Here is a 6,007-nt window from a genome sequence, read left to right as displayed (position 1 = left end):
GGCCAGTGAGATGCTATGCCATGACCAGGACTCAGCAGGGTTCTGGGGATCTGTCGGGAATGATCAGCCACTGAGTACAAGCCAAACTCTGACTGCTCTGCTCATGGTCACATCTAAACAACGTGATGGACAGCCATGCCAGAAAGCATCAGTCAAATTATGAAACTGCACTAACGATAGCATGCAAGTGATAGTAAAATTACTTTGAGAGAGCTGAAGAATAATGTGTGAATTTTATAAGTGCTAAAATGCTCTGTGTGTGTGCGTGCGTGCGTGCGTGCGTGCGAGCTCACAGACACTGTTACATCATATATCAGTTTCTGTGAGGATATGTACATTCCTACTAGGACTTATTTAACATTTAACAATGATCAATCATGGTTTACAGTGGAACTCAGGCAGCTTCGTCAGGCCAAATAGGATGCTTACAGAGTTGGGGATAAAGTCTTGTACAATCAGGCCAGGAACACACTGAACAAGGAAATCAGAGTGGCTAAAAGAAGATACTCTGAGAAGCTGAAAAACAAGTTTTCAGCTAACGACCCTGCATCAGTGTGGAGTGGCATGAAACAGCTTACGAATTACAGGACTCCTACCCCCAACCCTATGGTGGACCAACAACTGGCTGATGACCTGAATGTGTTCTACTGTAGATATGAAAGGCCCAATCTCACAACCCACACCCACTCTGACCTTCACTTCACACAAACACCAACACCTCCTGCAACCCCCCTCCTGCTACTCAACCTGCACTTAAGAGCTGTGAAGATGATGTGAGCCGCGACTCTCAAAAACAAAGGATAAGGAAAGCACAGGGCCCAGATGGCATTTCACCTCCATGTCTTAGATCCTGTGCTAACCAGCTGCCCCCATCTTCACACAGATCTTCAATAAATCACTGGAGCAGTGTGAAGTCCCATGCTGCTTCAAACATTCCACTATCATCCCCATCCCAAAGAAAACAAAAATTACAGGACTTAATGACTACAGACCTGTCGCCCTGATGGCTGTGGTCATGAAGTCATTTGAGAGACTGGTGTTGGCCCACCTGAAGAACATCACTGGACCCTTTCTAGATCCCCTTCAATTTGCTTATCGAGCAAACAGGTCTGTGGATGATGCAGTCAACATGGGATTGCATCATATCCTGCAACATCTGGACAGACCAGGGACATATGCAAGGATCCTTTTTGTGGACTTCAGTTCGGCTTTCAACACCATCATCCCAGTTATTCTCCAGACTAAATTACACCAACTCTCTGTTCCCACGTCTATCTGTCAGTGGATTACTAGCTTTCTGACAGAGAGGCAGCAGCTTGTGAGACAGGGGAAACTCACTTCCAGCACCTGTACAATCAGCACTGGTGCACCCCAGGGATGTGTGCTCTCCCCACTACTCTTCTCCCTCTACACCAAAGACTGCATCGCCAAGGAAACCTCTGTCAAGCTCCTGAAGTTTGCAGATGACACCACTGTCATCGGCCTCTTCCGAGATGACGATGAGTCTGCATACAGAAGGGAGGTTGAACAGCTGGCTGTCTGGTGCAGTCAAAACAACCTTGAGCTGAACACGCTCAAAACGGTGGAAATGATTGTCTACTTTAGGAGGAACACCCCAACACTGTCCCCCCTCACCATTCTAAACAGCACTGTGGCAGCAGTGGAGTCATTCAGGTTCCTGGGCACTACCATCTCACAGGACCTGAAGTGGGAGACCCACATTGACTCCATTGTGAAAAAGGCCCAGCAGAGGTTGTTTGCCAGTTGAGGAAGTTCAACCTGCCACAGGCGCTGCTGATACAGTTCTACTCAGCAGTCATTGAGTCTGTCCTCTGCACTTCAATAACTGTCTGGTTTGGTTCAGCTATGAAATCAGACATCAGAAGACTACAAAGGACAGTTTGGACTGCTGAGAGGATTATTGGTTGCCCCCCCCCCCCTTCAAGAACTATACACTTCCAGAGTGAGGAAAAAGGCTGGAAAAATCACTCTGGACCCCACTCACCCTGCCCACTACCTTTTTGAACTGTTGCCTTCTGGCCGACACTTCAGAGCTCTGAGCACCAGAACCGTCAGGCACAGGAACAGTTTTTTCCCCCAGGCAATCCATCTCATGAACAGTTAAAACTGCCCCTTTGAGCAATAATTAATGTGCAATACACAGCTTAGTCTTTTTATATTATCCAACACATCCAACCTCTTCTGCCATTACATTCCCTTGCACTGTACATAACCAATTTGTATTTAGATTTGCACTACGTATGTGTATGTGTGTGTGTATGTATGTATGTATGTATATGTATGTATATATATATTCATATATGTATATGTATGTATGTGTGTATGTATGTATGTGTGTGTGTATATATTTATATATATATATATATACTGTATGTATGTATGTATATGTGTACGTGTATGTATGTGTGTGTGTGTATACAGTTTTGCTCAAAAGTTTGCATACTGTAGCAGGGCGGAGGGCGGGGCTGGGTTGTGATTCCGCACACCCGGCCCCTAATAAGGCTGATTAAGCCCAAGAGGGATAAGGCCGACTGGAGACGGCAATGTGTCAGAGAGAGAGAGAGAGTTACGGACAGCTGTCCGACACCTGTGTGTTTGTGCTTTTGTTTTAGTTAATCATTAAATATTATTTATTTTGTCAAGCCAGTTCTTGCCTCCTCCATTCCATTGATGTGTTACACTGGTGCCGAAACCCGGGAAGGAGGAGGGATGCACCGTAGTAGAGTCCTTGCCACTACCATCCACCCCAACAAAGCAGCCGCGGCCATCCGCCGGGGGACGGAGGAACCTGGCCACCTGAGAGTGGAGGAACGGCCGCTGACTGCAAGAAAAAAAAGACAGTGTGGTTGTTTTAAGGAGCACAATATGACGATACTTGAACAAAAATGAGCTGCATGGTCGAGTTGCCAGAAAGAAGACAATGCCATAAAAAAGCCCGGTTAGAATATGCCCTACAACACCTTAACACGCCTCACAGTTTCTGGCACACTGTAATTTGGAGTGACGAGACCAAAATAGAGCTTTATGGTCACAACCATAAGCGCTATGTTTGGAGAGGGGTCAACAAGTATTGTGCTCCTTGAAACAACCACACCATCTTTTTCCAGAGCAGCCTGTATTTCTCCTGAGGTTACCTGTGGGTTTTTCTTTGTATCCTGAACAATTCTTCTGGCAGTTGTGGCTGAAATATTTCTCGGTCTACCTGACCTTGGCTTGGTATCAAGAGATCCCCAAATTTTGTCTATTGTGTATTCTATATATACTTTTTTCTTTTCAATATTTATCTATTTTTTATTCAATTTTAATTATTTTTTTAAAGTCTTGTTGCTGTTTTTGTATTGTTTTGTACTGGAAGGTCCTGTCACCAAGACAAATTCCTTGTATGTGTAAGCATACTTGGCAATAAAGCTCATTCTGATTCTGATTCTGATATGACAAGGCTATGTAGTGACAAAGGAGATCATGGAAAAATGATGCTATGCCCACACTAAATATTTCCTGTGTGTAAATCAAAAAGAGACAACAGATAGCTTATAAGACTGCAGATTGAATAGTGTTTGTGAGCAGCATGCACCATGAAGTGACTGACCAAAAATATGGCCATCTGCACATCTGCTCTTATGCCCCACAGTATTTGGATAACTCCTCAGTGGATTAAGTACTGTTTAATCTCACATTTGATTTTTGCTCACTTTGAATTATCTCCAGCTAAACACATTTATTATAAGAAAATGTAAACAGGTACCTTTAATTGATTAAAACTTCCACATCTATGATGAACATTCACTATGTATTGCGGGCCTCCAATTCAAGTTAAAGTGAACATCATGAACCTCTTTAATATTTGCTTTAATATGCTTTTTTCAAATTATACTTAAAATATTGTACATAATTTGTCCTTGCTATGATTCTACCTTCATATCACCTTACTGTATGTCCATCTAACAAGTTAAATTGTAAGGAAACACCTTCTGCCTATTTACTTCATCTCTCAATTAATATTTATCCATCAGACTCTCATTTGGTCTAAACCAAAGAAATATTTATTGAGTAGCCTGACTCATGCACATATCATAACAACAGGGTGATTTTAATTAGACTGATACATTTTGAGAGATTTATTGATATCCTTATACAAACAACTTGATAGAAACAGACAAATTCTTATAAAGATTGTTTGTGCAAGCAGATTCACTATGCCCTGATTGAATACTGGTGTCCTCAGCTGTGTTGAACCCTCCGGCTAATTAAACACTAACACAATTGATAATTTATTACCCTTGTCAGTGACTGATCCCAAAAAATGTCTGAACACTTGACACCAAGCTGTCCAAACTGCTACCAAAAGAAGAGAGTAAATGGCGTGCTTGTCTTAGGATCCTCATTTAGCATGATAATAATGCAGTAAGACTGTGTACCATTTTCTGTGTATTTATGGTAAGTTGTGCATGCATAGTATCACTATCAGGATAAATATGGTAAAAGTAATTTCTCAGAAACTTAACTCCTGTCACTTTATTTCTTTTTACAGTAGGTACTATGAAACTATGACAAAACTAAGGTGGTTTTGGACAAGAAATAGTCTACAACCAGTTATAACCTAGTTTCCCATTTATTTATGTTAATGGGAAATAGGTTGATGATCAAAGAAGCAAAACTGTTTCCTTAAATAACCTTACATTCTCTTCCTGTTACCACTTTAAGACATTTCCATCTTTCTTTCTTCCCACTGGCAACATTCCACTCCCAAGATTCTGTCAAGTTCACTGCCTCAGGTTCTCCATATGTTTCGTTTCATGTAGACCAAAGCTATAGGTCTACTTGTATCTATGCTTAGCAACAGAGATGAAATGGGACTAAAAGCTATCGACCTTCAATATATCCATCATAAACCACAGCAGATAATCCATCACTGTCCACCTAATTCCTAACTATGTATGGTCTGCTGTATTATCTAGTTGATTGTATTTACAGTGCTGTATATTTGTGAGGAAAAAGCCCTTTTTTGCATTCCAAAGGCAGCACATTTAAATTAAATGATAAATTAAATAAATAAAAGTTTAGGTAGTATAAAGGTAAGTCTTGTGATGAGATCATGGAAAGCTGAAATCCTGAACAGTCAATAATAATAATAATAATAATAATAATAATAATAATAATAATAATAGGGCCTTGGTAGCTCAGTGAGTATTGATGCTGACTACCACCCCTGGAGTCGCGAGTTCAAATCCAGGGCGTGCTGAGTGACTCCAGCCAGGTCTCCCAAGCAACCAAATTGGGCCGGTTGCTAGGAAGGGTAGAGTCACATGGGGTAACCTCCTCGTGGTTCTTGCTCTCGGTGTGGCACGTTGTGAGTTGTGCGTGGATGACACGGAGAATAGCGTGAAGCCTCCACACGTGCTACGTCTCCGCAGTAACGCACTCAACAAGCCACATGATAAGATGCACGGATTGACGTCGGAGGCAACTGAGATTCATCCTCCGCCACCCAGATTAAGGTGAGTCACTACGCCACCAGGAGGACTTAGAGCGCACTGGGAATTGGACATTCCAAACTGGGGAGAAAAGGGGAGAGAATAATAATAATAATAATAATAATAATAATAATAATTACTAAGGAGCAGCTACATTTGATTGTATTTATTTTGTGATTCTATTGACTTGATTAACTTCAACTGTACTGTACGGTACTGTTCATATAACATTCATATTCTCACCATGGATTTTAGCAGGTGAGGAGACTCATCAGAGAGATGAAGTGGGATGGGGTGGTCGGTGGAGGAGAGGTAAGCATAGGATAAAAAGCTGTTTGGAAAATGTTTTCTGCTAGGACAATCATTTTCAATGAGGGCAGCCAGAAGGGCACTCTGTGCCACCCTAAAGAATGACTGCCTATGTTGCTTATGCTAGAACATTTATTCCCTGTTAGTCTTTGTATATTTGCATTGTCTGTAAATTTGGTTCTGAAAACTGGCTCATATGTTGA

The sequence above is a fragment of the Myxocyprinus asiaticus genome, chromosome 12, assembly GCF_019703515.2.
Source record: "Myxocyprinus asiaticus isolate MX2 ecotype Aquarium Trade chromosome 12, UBuf_Myxa_2, whole genome shotgun sequence".
NCBI lineage: Eukaryota > Metazoa > Chordata > Actinopteri > Cypriniformes > Catostomidae > Myxocyprinus > Myxocyprinus asiaticus.
The sequence above is the reverse complement of the archived record's forward strand: the minus strand, read 5'-3'. Positions refer to the sequence as shown.